This window comes from Myotis nattereri (assembly GCF_964212035.1).
Source record: "Myotis nattereri genome assembly, chromosome: 1".
NCBI lineage: Eukaryota > Metazoa > Chordata > Mammalia > Chiroptera > Vespertilionidae > Myotis > Myotis nattereri.
Window position 1 is genome coordinate 62592534 of NC_138075.1, and position 15878 is coordinate 62608411.

Consider the following 15878-nt stretch of genomic DNA (forward strand, 5'->3'; position numbering starts at 1 on the left):
GGTAGATATATCTAAAGAGTGGGACTCTGCCGAGATGGATTTAAAAAGTTCCCTTCAAAGCTTGACAGAGCTTTATACATGTTTCTTTCTGAAGATATTTCCCAGAACTCCCTTTTCTTATAGCACTTGCTTTAGAAAATTTGCTATTGTAAATTCGTTCCTCTTAGCTTCTTAACTGTTTTAAAACCCAGGCCTGTCTTTCTCAAGGACATAAGACCCATCCTTTTTAAATGTAGTCACCAAGGAAGCTAAAAACCCTGTTTCTCAGTCTCGGTGGTTAGACAGGAGCCTAACTTCCATAATGTCCAAATAGCAAACACAAATGACTTAATCGCATTGACCAACATCCTCCTTAATATACCCAGTGCTTTCCCACAGCTCAGCCCACTGCTTAGAAACTATCCTGCCTTTTGTGTCAGCAAACTTCCCTGCTATTGCAAATTCTTGACCCCTTTTGCAAGTCTTGAATAAAGTCCTCTTGACTCCATATGATTCAATTTTTTCTCTGACAGGCTTCAGACATATATTTTTAGATCTGTCCTCTTTAAAATGTTGTAAGTATCATGTCACATCTTTTGGAGATAACAAAAAGCTTTAAAACAGAAACAAACAAACTTATTATTGACTAAAGCCTGATGCACAAAGATTCGTGCAAGAATAGGCCTTCCTTCCCCTGGCTGCCAGCACCGGCTAGCCTCTGGTACCTAGGACCTGGGCTGCTTTGCTCCAGCAGCTGCCAGGCATCTGGGACTGGGGCTGCTTTGCTCTGTCCGCTGCCGCCACCAACCAGGGGCGTGCTCCAAGCTGTGCTGCGGTGGCTCAGAGCACACCCACACCCCTGGTGTGTGTCCGCTGGGGCTGGGGTGGCACACAGTCCCCTCCCGCCCATCTGCGTGCGCAGCTCCTCCTGAGCCAGTCATGATGCCCAGATAATTTGCATATTACCGCTTTATATCTTACCTTATAATAGACAAACATGTAAATTGACCATCCCTCCACTATGCTCACCAGCCAATCAGGAGAGTATGCAAACGAACCCAACAAAAATGGCGGTTAATTTGCATACATAGGTGCCCAGCGGCCTGGGTTCCAGGAACATTATTGGCACCCAGGTCATTCTGAGGTAGGCCACGTGTTGTCCCTGAGCAGCTTAGGAAGGGCCTGAGCCAGGGGGCTCCCAGGCAGGGCCTGAGCCTGTGATCAGAGCCAAGGGAGCCCCTGCCAAGGCCTAAAGCCTCGGCCAGAAGCCTTAGGCCTGGGCAGAGGTGGAGCCAGAGATCGGAGGGAGCAGGGGTGGAGCTGGCGATCGGAGGGAGCTGGGGGTCCCCTGGCCAGGCCTAAAGCCCTGACCAGAGGCCAGAGGCCTGGGAAAGGGCCGATGGGAGGGATCTGGGGGTCCCCTTCTCAGGCCCTGGGGCTTTAGGCCTGGGCAGGGGCTGAGCCAGGGGTCAGTGTGAACTATAGAGGAAACACCTTTTCTGACCGTTCATTGGCTAAGTTCCCTGTATGCCACTGGAATGTTCTTAGTAACTTGGGTAATAAGAATCCAAGATGGTGACCTAGAGTTTCTCCACCACACTCCTGGCAAAAAAAACAAAGGTCCGCTGCTGGAGGGCTAAGAAATGTCATATCCTGCCCTTGCCAGTTTGGCTCGGTGGATAATGCCTCGGCCTGCGGACCGCAGTGTCTGGGCTCAATTCTGACCAAGGGCATGTACCTAGGTTGCAGGCTCCTCCCTGGCCGGGGCCCAGGTCAGGGCTCATGCAGGAGGCAGCCGAAGTGTTCCTCTCACTTTGATGTTTCTCTCTGTCTTCCCCTTTCTCTTCCACATTCTCTAAAAATCAATGGAAACATATCCTCAGGTGAGGATAAAAAAAATAATAAAGAAAGAAATGTCGTATCCTATGAAAGATACATCTTGAAAATGCCTAAAGAAAGTTGCCATTTTTTCATGGTGAAGGGCCTGGAGTCCGTATTGATGAAAACACCTTGGTGGCTGAAGTGACTGGCAGTGGCTGCAGCAGCGGGGTGATGGGGCTGGTGCCTTCCCCAGATCAGCCCAGTCGCCTCCCACAAAGGGAGGCCAGACTGCGGCTTAGGCCCGCTCCCCAAGGGAAGCAGGGAGTGGGCCTAAATCGTCAGTAGGACATCCACTGAGGGCTCCCAGTATATGAGAGGGGGCAGGCTGGGCTGAGGGACCCCCCCCACCAGTGCACGAATTTCGTGCACTGGGCCCCTAGTATGTATATATATATATATACATATATATATGGCATTGTCATTGGAGTTCACTGAAAACATTTGCCTTTTAAGTTTTCATAAGATGTCTCTGTTTGGGTATTTTCAAGGATATAACATTGGCACAACTAGACTATATATATATATATATATATATATATATATATATATATATATATAAATTTATTTTTCTTCTAGACCCCTCTAGTACTTACTCTCTAAACTCTTCCCAGCAGTTATTTCTCCTTGCAGCATTCTCTTGTCCTTGTGTTCATGTCTTGTTTTGCAATTGAAATTGCCCCCTGACAAATAACACACAGCATGTCTTACCTTCTTTACATTTAATTTTTTTTTTAAAGTCTAGTCCTGCAATATATATTCTAAAGGTAAGATAGATGATAGTAAGCTTTCATGCATTATTTTACTAGAATTCTTTTTTTTTTTACTTTTATTCTTTTTTAAGTTGAATTTATTGTGGTGACATTGGTTAATAAAACCATACAGGTTTCAAGTGACCAACTCAATAATACATCATCTGCATTCTGCATCATGCGCTCACCACTCAAAGTCAGGTCTCTAACCCCAAAATCTCAATTGCTTAATATAAATTCATTTTTCCTAAATAATGCAATCTCATGTCTCTCAGTCATAAAAACATCTTCCAATTATTACTTTTCATCCCTGGTCAATGTCACTCACTTTGTGGTTGATAATGCTGCAAATCAAATAGCAATCAGAATAATGGGCTGCCATCACTTCGAGTCATAGTTGGTGCTACATACTGTCAAAGATTATTCACATGAATCAACTAATAATGACATGGATGCTTCCATCATGCTAAACAAAATTCCCTCAGTTGTGCAACACAGTTACTAATAACCTCTGAAACCTTCGCATGCTTAAGGAGCCTATTTCAGAGATCATCTGGAGACTTATCAGAGAATAAGCCAGGGAAGACAGAATCTACCAGATGGAGATGACTCTTTAGTAATTAACTAGACATTGCTCCTCTGGGTCCATAACAGTTTCTAACATTGCGAAGCATTTCCTTTCTCATAATGATGCATCTATATTAATATATTAGATTGGGAACAGCTAGGACATAGTGTTAAATATTAAACATTTCATACATGAATTATATCATTAATAGTCTTTCTTTCATTTAAAAAAAGGTATGCTAAAGTGGCAGTCAATAAACAATTTAGAGGCATTAATATTAAAAGGGAACCAATGAATTCAGACTCATGACAAAATGCATATTTGTTCATTTCTCAAGAGAGACATACCTTCATGATTATTAATATAGTAGTTATAGATTTACTTTGAAATGAAAAAGCTGAAAATACCTTGAGTAGAGTTAAGACAATGAGTCACATGGGTAAAGCATTAGGATTCACTACCGGAGAGAACCATTCTCTTCCCCTGTGGGTACCAGGCTGCTCAGAGGTGCAAGGTTAGATGACAAATGAGCCATGACATTCTCTGTGACACAGACATTGTACAACTTGTTTCAGAAAACATGTAAGGGGGGTGGGCCCCTCAGAGGTTGTGAGAGTTTCATTAGGTTAAAGAAGCCATCCCTCCATTTGTCACTGTTAAAAATTGTGGTGAAAAGCGTAAAAACACATTTAGGTTCAAGCTGAGTGAATTCTAAGGGGCTGACAGACAGCTGCATTTTCTGGTTTTGAAATGCAGATTCGGGGTGATACAATGTGGTGTCATTATTTCAGATCTTATAAGGTATTTTGTCTAAGCAACAGCTTGTTGCCTCAAGGTCATTTTACTAATATTCCAAGGTGAGGGTCTTAGTAAGGCTTGAAGCTCTGCAATGTTAGTTAACCCTTCAATACTGGCAGGCAATTTACAATACTTAAATCACAATTACTTGGAGTATTTAACTGTCAAAACTATTCCTCAAGTGGAAAATTGAGACTTAAGTAAAACTCTCATAAGGAATATCATATTAGAGACAGTGGAAAGATGTTCAAAATATACCTCTTTCACCAAAGTATGTATTGATTACGAATCTACTGCACATCAGATATTGGTGATTTCATTGAATTACCACATTCATTTCTTTACAACAACATAGCGGGTGTTATGACATCTACTCTGGAGACTAGAAACTGAACCCTGGCAATCTTCTGTAGCTAGCCTAGGGACTTGCAACTGGTGGCATGAGCATCACCTGATAGCTGTGAGAAATGCAGAATCGCAGGAACTCCCACAAACCTACTGCATTATAACAAGATCCCCACGTGATTGGCACGCACCCGAGTTTGATAATCACTCTCCTGGGACACAGAGTGTGTGACAGAACCTGATTTCCGATCCAACCTGGGTTAGCAATGCATAGATCCCATTCTGTTTTCAGTTAAGTCATGCCACTTGTTACACCGTTTTGTTGTTCTTGCTTTTGTTTGATTCATTTTGTTTTTGTGTATCTGTTCTTCAATGAGGCATAAACAGGAATTGAAGCCTTTATGTGGGGCAGAAACTAGTAGAAGTTTAGATCTATTTAGGTCATTTTTCCTTTTCCACTACCAAATTTTGATGTTACAGGTATTTGGAATCATGAAACACAGCTTGACTTGGGAACTAGAGCTTTAAAATACAGGGTGTCCTAAAAAGTATATACACACTTTAACAGCTGATTCTATTATATTTTGAAAATGAAACATATTTTAATAAACAGTCTTTATAATTACTCAAAGTGTGTATACTTTTTTTTTTGGGGGGGGGGGGGACACCCTGTATAGCTCTACCAAGTTATTTACCAGTTAAGAAAATCATATGTTTAAGTGTAAGTGAGTATGTATGGGTCAGGAGCATGAGTATGAATGTGAAAAAATAAAAACTAATGTTAATATCTATTGCAACATTGAACGGGATGTGGAAGATAAATAGGAATTGAAATCATTGAAAAATTCTGGACATTTCAATGGACCTTACTGTGTGCTTTATGTGTTTCTTACCAATCATGATATCTTCTTTCTTCCTCCCTCCTTCCCTCCCTCCCTCCTTCCCTCCCTCCCTCCTTTCTTCCTTCCTTCCTTCCTTCCTTCCTTCCTCCCTCCCTTCCTTCCTTCCTTCCTTCCTTCCTTTCTTTCTTTCTTTCTTTCTTTCTTTCTTTCTTTCTTTCTTTCTTTCTTTCTTTCTTTCTTTCTCTTTCTTTCTTTCCCTTTCTTTTGCCTCCTTTTGCCTTCCCTCACTCTTTCCATTTCTAACATTTGCTTATACATTTGAGAAACATTCCCCATACCTTAGGCTCTAAGGAACCGTTAAGAGTCAGGGTTACAGATGTTATGTACTGTTTTTTTCTTTATTGATTAAGGTATTACATGTGTCCCTATCCCCACATTGCCCTCCCACCCCACTCTCACTCATGCCCTCACCTCCTAGAGTCTGCGTCCTTTGGTTATGCTTATATGCGTGCATACAAGTCCTTTGGTTTATCTTTCCCCCTTACCCCCACCCTCCCGTACCTTCCCTCTGAGGTTTGAGCATCTTCTCGATGCTTCTCTGTCTCTGGATCTTTTTTTTGTTCATACTATACTGCTGTAAAAAGGAAGGAACTCCTACCATTTGCAACAGCTTGGATGATGCTGGAGAGCATTATGCTAAGTGTACTTTTAAATTGTGGCTTTTGTGTAGAGAAAAAAAAATCCATGAAGCAATGAAACATTTTATGCAACATTATCATCTTTAGGAAAACTTACTCATTATAAATAAATATGAGTTAAAAACTATCTGGACAGCAACTGTTTCCAAAATTCTAATTATTTATTTGACTGGATGTATTTTTAACATAAAAATTTATTTGTCTTGAGTGTAGTATTGTTAGTAAATACTCTCAACTTGTCATTTTGTGTTATAGCTAAAACATAAGTAGGTATTGCATCTTTTTGTTTAAAAAACAAGTCAACTATTTTTTTAAGAAAAGGCTGTCCTTTTCTTTACAATGTTGTTGTGGACTGAATGTGTCCCCCTCCCACAATTACATGTTGAAAAATCCTAACTCCCAAGGGGATGGTATGAGAGGGTAAGCCTTTGAGAGGTGAGTTGGTCAGGAGGGTGGAGCCCTCATGAATGGGATTTGTGCCGTAGACAGTTCTCTTGCACTTTTCCCCATGTGAGGGTACAGCATGAAGACTCATCTAAAATCCAGGGAGCTGGCCCTCACAAGACAACCAATCTGCCAGCACCTGATCTTGGACTTCTTAGGCTCCAGACTGTGAAAAATATATTTCTGTTGTTGATAAGCCACTCAGTCTATGATATTTTTGTTATAGCAGCCTGGATGGACTAGGAAACCTAGTGTCTTAGTCTAAACCAGTGGTTCTCAACCTTCCTAATGCCACGACCTTTTAATACAATTCCTCATGTGGTGGTGACCCCCAACCATAAAATTATTTTTGTTGCTACTTCATAACTGTAATTTTGCTACTGTTATAAATCGTAATGTAAATATCTGATATGCACAATGTATTTTCATTGTTACAAATTGAACATAATTAAAGCATAGTGATTAATCACAAAAACAATATGTAATTATATATTGTGAAATATTTATTTCTAATTACAAATAAATGAAATTTTGTCTTGAAGCATGGTGTAGCATGGGTAACAGTCTTAATATAACAACAGTAAACTACATTGCTACATTTTGTGACAGTATGCGTAAAAAGCCAACGTCACTGCAAAGGTTGAGATTGCTTCTTTCTCACCAGATCAGAAATTCTCAGGGCAGTCTTTGCAAGAGCATAACGAAGATCATCTTCCACAGCAAGTCTACTTCTGTATTTAGACTTGATAACCAACAAGCTGGAAAACCTTGTTTCACAAAGATATGTTGTTGGAAATGGAAGAAGAAGGCGCATCACAGTCTCAGACAGAACAGGATATGACTGCAAACACTTGATCCAGAATTTTGTAACTGGCATTGTAGGGAAATCAGTTCTCGCTGCATCGTTGTTAATAAGTTCAATGAACTCCTCTTGTGCTGTCTCAGGAATATCTTCAACTTTGACTGTGAATGGGCTTCTGGCAAGTGCAAATGGGGTGTCAGGTAGATTTGGAAAGTACAATGAAATTTCATCTGCAAGCATGCGCAAGTGTTCTTTCACAGAAATTATCATCATAATCCTTTTGTCTGATTCAATGTCATTTCCTCAAAGAAAGCAGATAAGGTAGGCAACATGTAAATTTTATTTTCATCCAATTTTTTTTTGCCAAAGCTGAAGTTTCATTTGGAATGATTGGATCTTTTCAGGCAAATCAAGGCATGTTGCATTTGGTCCTTGCAGTGATAAATTTAACTCATTCAAGATGGCAAAGATGTCAACCAAGTAAGCTATTTTCTGCAGTTCAGTTTTATCGCTGAAAAGTGCTTTGAACTGCGGTTTTGCTTTCTGATTAAAAAACGTTTTGCGTTCATCACAAAGCTCAAAAACACATTTTAAAATTTTTCCTCTTGACTACCATCTTGATTCAGCGTGAAATAGAAGAGCATTGTTCGGCGCATCCAACTCGTTGCACCATTGCAAAAACAGTTGACTGTTTAAAGTGTTCGCCTTTACAAAATTGACACAACTGATGACGCTTTTCATTACTTCTTGTAACTGTTGTGGCAGCATCTTCATTGCTAATATTTGCCGATGAATCACACAGTGAGTTCCAATGACTTTTGGTGACTCATTCAGTACCAAACGTTGAAATCCAAATCAACATCCTAGCATAGCTAGAGCACCATCTGTGCAAACACCACAAACCTTTTCCCAAGAGATCTTTTGCTCTTTCAGAAATGAACCAACTGTGTCAAATACATCACATGCAGTAGTTGTTGCTACAAGAGGTTTGCAAAAAGGAAACTCATCTTTAAAGTCGCCATCATTAATATACCTCAGGTAGACCAGTAACTGTGAACAGTTTACAATGTCTGTAGATTCATCAAGCTGGATACTAAATATTGGAAGTGAAGCAGATTTAATTTCCTGGATTACCTGATCAAGAATATCAGCAGACATGTCATCTATTCTTCTGCGGACAGTGTCGTTAGATAAGGAGATTGCACTCAATTTTGTAACAAATTCATCTCCGATCATAACTCAAACAATGTCTTTGGCCGCTGGCAACAGTAAATCCTCAGCAATGGTGTGAGGTTTCATAGCTCTGGCGATTCTGAAGAGTGCCACCAAATATGAAGCTTCAATGGCTGCTACGTTTTGTTTGTGGTACTTGCCACCAGTGTCAAGTCTGGCTTAATTGAGTCCATCAGCTTTGCTTCTAAAATAGTTGGTATCCTTGCCGGCAAAGCTTGGATGCTTGCTATCAAAATGGAGTTTTAGTTTGTTTGGCTTCATAGATTCGGCTGATAGAACTTCACAACAAATAACACATTGCGGTTTCTTAATTCCTGCTGCAATTATTGAGGTAAAACCATACTGTAAAAAATCCTCACTATATTTTCTTTTCTTAACGTTCTTCTCTACACGATCCATTGTCATGGGATGGTTTGCTAATGAAAATAATATATAACAATAGCTTTAATAATACAAAAGATGATACATGGCATAGTTCAGTCAATACAGTTCATTAAAGTTTCCTATGATTTACCATTCTCTGTTTTGTTTTTTTTTTACATACCTGTTACTATCACAAGAGGGCAGTATTCTCATCAACCACAGCTGAATATAAAAAGACTGATCAGCATCTAGATTAAGTTCCCATGGTACAGATATTTTTTTTACAGTACTTGATGATTTCACAGTACATAATTTTACATTTACCCAGTAATTTTAATTCATGAAGTGTCGTTTTACCTCCAATACTGTTGCTTTTAACAGAGTAGCTGCTTTCAACACAGCAGCTGCTTTCTACACAGTAGCTGTTCTCTACACATGTGTGACTGGTCCGCATAAGTACATTATGGCACCAACCCTGTCACATACACCTGTATTTGTACAGAGTGTATGTGATAGAGTTGGCGCAATGATGTCATCATGCTGGGTCCCCGTATGTGGGCGTATCTGCATATGGGTGGACCTGCCTGGAGATGGATAGAGGAGCGGTGTCTGGGTTCCTAAGACCATTGAAAATATGTGTTTTCCGATGGTCTTAGGTGACCCCTGTGAAAGGGTCGTGACCCACAGGTTGAGAACTGCTGGTCTAAAGTAAGCTCAAGGGGTGAGTGTTTTTAAATTTAAATCATTAGATTCCAGGTTAAATAGATTTAAAAGGACAAAACAAAGAACCATCACAAATTTAAGCCCAAAGTACCTCTGATATCTTTTTTATTCCTCCCATCTGTAACAGCCTCCTGCTTTTGGTTTATCTCTCTGAAGCTTGTCCATTCTCTCAGGCCCACCTCAAATCCACCTCCTTCTACATTCTGTCCACTAAAGCTTCCCTTCAGACAAGTGCTCCTTTGACAGTTCTTTTCCTTGTCATTCACTGTTTCTAACAATTTTTACATTTAATTATATTTTATTAGTGTATTTTCCTTAAAAAAACAACAACAACGAAGTCCCTTAAAATCAGAAACCTCATGCCTTTTTTAAAAAAGATATTTTTATTGATTTCAGAAAGGAATGCAGCGAGAGAGAGATAGAAACATCAAAGATGAGAAAGAATCACTGATCAGTTGCCACCTGCATGCCCTCTACTGGGGAATGAGCCCGCAACCCAGGCATATACCCTGACCTGGAATTGAACCATGACCTCCTGGTTCATAGGCCAATATTCAACCACTGAGCCAAGCAGACTGGGTGAAACCTCATACCTTTATATCACTCAGAGGACTGTGCATGGGGCTGAGAACTCAACACAGATATTTATTGAGAAAGATTTCTCCAGCCATAGGGGTGCTTATAAAGTGAAAATAAGTTATTTAATTTTGTGATTATTCAGAAAACAGTTGCATCTTTCCTGTTGTCCTTTGCTATCGGGCACTTGGACAGAACATATGATTAAGATAAAATGCTTATTAATAGCTTGAGATATTACAAAAATGTCTTGGTCAAGTAGTATAGAGAACAGAATCAGAAGTATAACTTTACTTCTTACCAGCATTGTGCCTTTTTTTATAAGTTTCTTAACACGCCTAAGGTCAAATACATCATATACAATGGTACTAATGATGATACCTTTATGTGGGTTTTTGGACATTAAATAAAAAGATATATGGAAAATTACTCAGTGTAATGTCTTCTAAAAGGTGGGTACTCAATGAGCATTTTCTTTGTCAAAGAGTGTGAGAGTATTGTCTGTATTTAAGTCCAGTGAATACTATAAAAATGTATCTTAATCGTAAGTGAAATGTTTAATTGAGCTAGGAATTGTCCAGCAAGTACTATTTAATTTTTATTATTAGTCAGTGTTAGATAATTTAAATACTGTCTCTTTTTAAAAAAAATTTATCTTTATTGTTGAAAATATTACAGTTGTACCGTTTTACCTGCACTGACTCTCTCCACCCCACATGCACCTCCCCAGGCCTTCACCACACTATTGTCTGTGTCCATGGGCTATGCATATATGCATTAAGTTCTTTGGTTAATCTCTTCCCAACCCAACCCATCACCCTTTCCACCTCCCCTCTGAGATTCATCAGGTGGTTAAATACTTCTAAGATTCTGGATCTATTTTGTTCATCAGTTTATTTTGTTCATTAGAGTCCACATATGAGTGAAATCATGTGATACTTGTCTTTGACTAGGATATTTCACTTAGCATATACTCTCCAGGTCCCTCCATGCAGCCTGTCTCAAAGGTAAGAGATCCTTCTTTTTAGAGCTGCCTAGTATTCCATGGTGTAAATGTACCACAGCTTTTTTATCCACTCATCTATTGGTGGGCACTTAGGGTGTTTCCAGATTGTGACTATTGTAAATAGCACTGTTATGAACATAGGGGTGCATATATTCCTTCTGATTGGTGTTTCAGAATCCTTAGGATATATTCCTAGAAGTGGGATTTTGGGTAAAACGGCAGTTCCATTTTTAATTTTTTGAGAAAACTCCCTACTGTTTTCCATAGCCACTACACTAGTCTGCATTCTCACCAGCAGTGTACTAGGGTTCTCTTTTCACCACATCCTCTCCAGCACTTGTCATTTGTTGATTTGTTGATGGTAGCCATTCTGACAGATGTGAGATGGTACCTCATTGTTGTTTTAATTTTCATCTCTCTGGTGATTATTGACTTTGAGCATTTTTAAAATATGTCTCTTGGCCATCTATATGTCCTCTTTGAAGACATGTCTATTTAGGTTCTTTGCTCATTTTTTCATTGGATTGTTTGCCTTCATTTTGTTAAGTTGTATGGGTTCCCTATATATTTTAGAAATTAACCCCTTATCAGATGTATCATTGGCAAATATATTCTCCCATACAGTGGGCTCCATTTTTTTCATTTTGTAGATGGCTTCTTTTGCTGTGCTGAAGCTTTTTATTTTGATGTAGTCCCAATTGTTTATTTTCTCCTTTTTACCCTAACCCAAGGAGATGTATCGACAAACATATTGCTACAAGAGATGTCTGAGATTTTGCTGCCTATGGTTTCTTCTGGGATTTATGTGGTGTCACAACTTATATTTAAGTATTTTATTCATTTTGTGTTTGTTATTATGTATGGTGTAAGTTGGTGGTCTAGTTTCATTTTTTGGCATATATCTGTCCAATTTTTCTAGCACCGTTTATTTAAGTGACTGTCTTTACTGCATTGTATGCTCTTGCCTAACTTTGTCAAATATTAATTGAGCATATTGTTTTGGGTAAATTTCTGGGTTCTCTGTTCTGTTTTGTTTTTCTATATATCTGTTCTTATTCCAGTCCCAGGCTGTTTTGATTATAGTGGCTTTGTAGTATAACTTAATAACCAGTATTGTTATCCCTCCAACTTTGTTCTTCTTTCTCAAGATTTATGTGGCTATTCAGGATATTTTTTGGATCCATATAAATTTTTGGATTATGTATTCTAAATCTGTAATACATGATAATGGTATTTTAATAGGGATTTCATTGAATCTGTAGATTGCTTTGGGTACTATTGACATTTTAATGATGTTAATTCTACTAATCCAAGGACATGATATATTCTTCCACTTGTTCATGTCTTCCACTATCTTTTTTTTTTCAACTTCCTATAGTTTTCTTGAGTACAGGTTTTCTATCTCCTTGGTTAAGTTTATTCCTAAGTATCTTAATTTTTTGTTGCGATGGTAAATGAGATTTGTTTTACTTTCTCTTTTGAGAGTTTATTAATAGTGAATAAAAATGCCATCAATTTCTGAGTGTTAATTTTGTATCCTGCTACATTGCTAAATTTATGTATTAGATCTAGTAGTTTTTGGTGGAGTCTTTAGGGTTTTTTATGTATAGTAACATGTCATTTGTGAATAATGACAGTTTTACTTCCTCCTTTCCAATTTGAATGATTTTTTTTTCTTCTTATCGAATTTCTATGGCTAGGACTTTCAGTACTATGTTGAATAAGAGTGGTAAAAGTGGGCATCATTGCCTTGTTCCTGTTCTTAGGGGAAATGGTTTCATTTTTGCCCATTGTGTATGATGTTCAAAAGCATGGAGGCTAAAGAGGTTATTAAATAATGAATGGATTACCAATGAGATCAAGGAAGAAATAAAAATCTTCCTGGAAACAAATGAAAATGAACACCCAACAACCAAAAATCTGTGGGATACAGTGAAAGCAGTCCTGAGAGAAGTTCATAGTACTACAGGTCTACCTCAAAAAACAAGAAAAAAATTCATATAAATTACCTAACCCTAAAACTTAAATAATTAGAAAAAGAAAAATAAGAAAAGCCCAGAGTAAGTAAGAGGAAGGAAATAATAAATATCAGACTGGAAATAAATGGATAGAGACTAAAAAAATACAATTGTACAAAAGATCAATTAAACCAAGAGCTGGTTCTTTGAAAATACAAACACGATTGATGAACCTTTAGCCAGACTAATCAAGAAACAAAGAGAGAGGGCCCAAATAAATAAAATCAGAAATGAAAAAGGTAAAGTAACAACAGACACCACAGAAATACAAAGGATTGTAAGAAAATACTATGAGCAACTATATGCCAACAAACTGGACAATCTGGACTCAATAGACAAATTTATAGAAAAATATAATCTTTTAAAACTGAATCAGGAAGAATCAGGAAATATGAATAGGTTGATAACAACTGATGAAATTGAAGCGTGATAAAAAAAGAACTCCGAGCAAACAAAAGCCCTGGTCTGGACAGCTTCACAGCAGAGTTTACCAAACATTCAAAGAAGAACTAACATCTATCCTCCTTAAACTATTCCAAAATATCCAAGAGGAAGGAACACTTCCAAGCTCTTTTTATGAGGCCAGCATTACCCTATTTCCAAAACCAAATAAAGACACTACAAAAAAAGAGAATTACAGGCCTATATCCCTGATGAACATAGATGCTAAAATCCTCAACAAAATATTAGCAAATCAGAAAAAGCAATATATTAAAAAGATCATATACCATGACCAAGTGGGATTTATTCCAGGGATGGAAGGCTGGTACAATGGTCACAAATCAATAAACATGATATATCACATAAACAAATTGAAAGACAAAAATCACATGATCATATCAATAGATATAGAAAAAACAATCAACAAATCCAATACCCATTTTTGATAACTCTCAGCAAAGTGGGAATAGAGGGATAAATAAAGTTTCTTATAGCTAAGAAATATTTGACTTTTCATAGCAATATTATGAAGTATTAATGTTTAATTTTACATATGCGAAATTAAGACTTTGGGTAACTTGCTTAAGGCCATAAACCTAATTGAATTAATCAAACAAGACTCATGAGGCTTAAATATAAAAAGCAATTTTATTTTCATTTCTTTCTGTTCCTTGAAACCATCCCAAGAGAAAAGCTTAGAGGAAAATGAGAATGTTTTTTGTTTTTTTTTTGTTACTGGTAGATAGTAGACAGTCTAGGTCAATTTATTTCACAATCAGTTTAATTTATTAGTTAAAAATGTCCACTACCATATAATCATCAAAGCTTCCAATTTAGTCACAGGTAAAACTTCTTTGTCCTTTCGTTGGCTAGAGCCAGTGACCTCCAGCAAGGGCCTGTGGCAGCATCATCTCTCTTTTCAGGTACTGCCCCTCCATAGAAATAGAGCTTTGCACGTCCTGAAGATGATGAGGAACAAGCTAAGTGAGTAGAGTTAAAGGTGTAGGAGAATAACTTTTGACTGGTACTATTGTAACGTGGCTTTCTGCTCTCTTCCTCTCTTCCCTGAGAGATATTTAAAGCCCCTTTTGGTCTGGTGCTTCTGAGCAGCCTTTGGAGACCTCTACCACTTTCACTTGTTATTGCTGATGATTTTTCACCTATAATTTCCTAAATCTGGGCAAGTGAACTCTTTTCTGAAGGTCACTTACTCTTACTCAGACTCTAGGAATCCAGTCATTTAACTCATTATTAGCTGCACCAACTCTAAGTAGTGCAGGCTTATCTTAACCACATCAGCAATTCTCCTTCACATTGCCTTCAAAGCTGCTAGCTAGCCCATCCTTATGCTGCAGATTTCCTAGGCAGGAATAAGATGCTAATACAGTGTGTCTTATCACTACTTAGGGTACATATCAAACTCTGAGTGGTCCCTTTGAAGACTCTCACTAGGCTTAAGATGAAAGACAAGTACCTACTCCACCTCTTCTGCGTGTGCATGTGCGTGCATGTGTGTGTGTGGGTGTGTGTGTGTGTGTGTGTGTGCAGGCAGTGGGATGGGATGAGAGGGAGGTATTAATAACATAACAGCAGCTGTATCCTCAATTATCTACATACAAATCCCCAATACACATTCCCTCCACTACATCCAATCTACCACATCAAAATACGTTTACAATCTTAATATGGTGTATGGTTCAAAAGGCTTTCTTTACAAAATTTATGTATGGTTATTCACTTTTTAAACCAGAAATTTTAATGCCTGGAGTTTAAATCAAACCCTTATCTGTCTGGGGTCATGCTCTTTCCATTTTATAGAAGAAATCAGGTTAAAGGGTAGTTTGAGCCTTGTCCAGTGTGACTCGTTGGTTGAGTGTCCTCTTGTGCACTGAAAGGTCACTGGTTTGATTCCCAGTCAGGGAACATGCCCAGAATGCGGGTTTGATCACTGGTAGGGGTGTGTGCTATGCTTCTCTCTCACAGGGGTGTTTCTCTCTCTCCCTTGCTCCCTCTAAAAATCAATAACGTTTTAAATGATTGTTTGAGTTATTTACTCAGTTTAGGATCAGAGTGATTTCTGAAACATATGTATCATTTAAACAGTTAGAGAAGGCAGCAACAAGTCCTTTTTGTAGCTCCTTTGGTCAAATTCAATTATATTTTCTTATTTCCAGTACCATTGTATAACTAGAAACAATATATTCTTCAAAGGAATCAATGACAGAAATTGCAGAATGGAATCACCCAAACACAGAATGCAGAAGTGTAAGAACATCATCACACAAAACCCACAAGTCTTGCAAATCCTATATGATAAAAGCCGAATATGCTAAGTGTCTGACCGTTCGTTCGACTGTTCGACCAGTTGCTATGATGTGCATTGACCACCAGGGGGCAGATGCTCTGACCAGT